Genomic DNA, 350 nt, shown 5'->3' with positions numbered 1-350 from the left:
CGGACATTCGAACATTTCGTCCCAATATTGATATTTAGTTTTTTTCTATAAAAAAAAGTAATAATTCTGGACGTGTTAAAAGAACTTAAAATAAAATCATTTTGCCGTATTACTGGGTAGATAAGTTAAATAAATATCAATACAATGAAATAATGGCTTAATTCGAAAAATCAATAAGACATGACAAAAGCATAAAAGCCAACGCTAGTTATTATTGCGAATGTTTTCAACAATTTTTACATCAAAATATATACGTTTCGACCATCATCAGGTCATCTTCAGTAATATTTAAAAAGAAATAAACAATGGTAAGATCTCCTTCCTTAATTTTACTAACATTATCTTAACGC

This window comes from Trachymyrmex cornetzi, unplaced genomic scaffold (genome assembly GCF_001594075.2).
Source record: "Trachymyrmex cornetzi isolate Tcor2-1 unplaced genomic scaffold, Tcor1.1 scaffold1811, whole genome shotgun sequence".
In the NCBI taxonomy this organism is placed as follows: domain Eukaryota; kingdom Metazoa; phylum Arthropoda; class Insecta; order Hymenoptera; family Formicidae; genus Trachymyrmex; species Trachymyrmex cornetzi.
The sequence above is the reverse complement of the archived record's forward strand: the minus strand, read 5'-3'. Positions refer to the sequence as shown.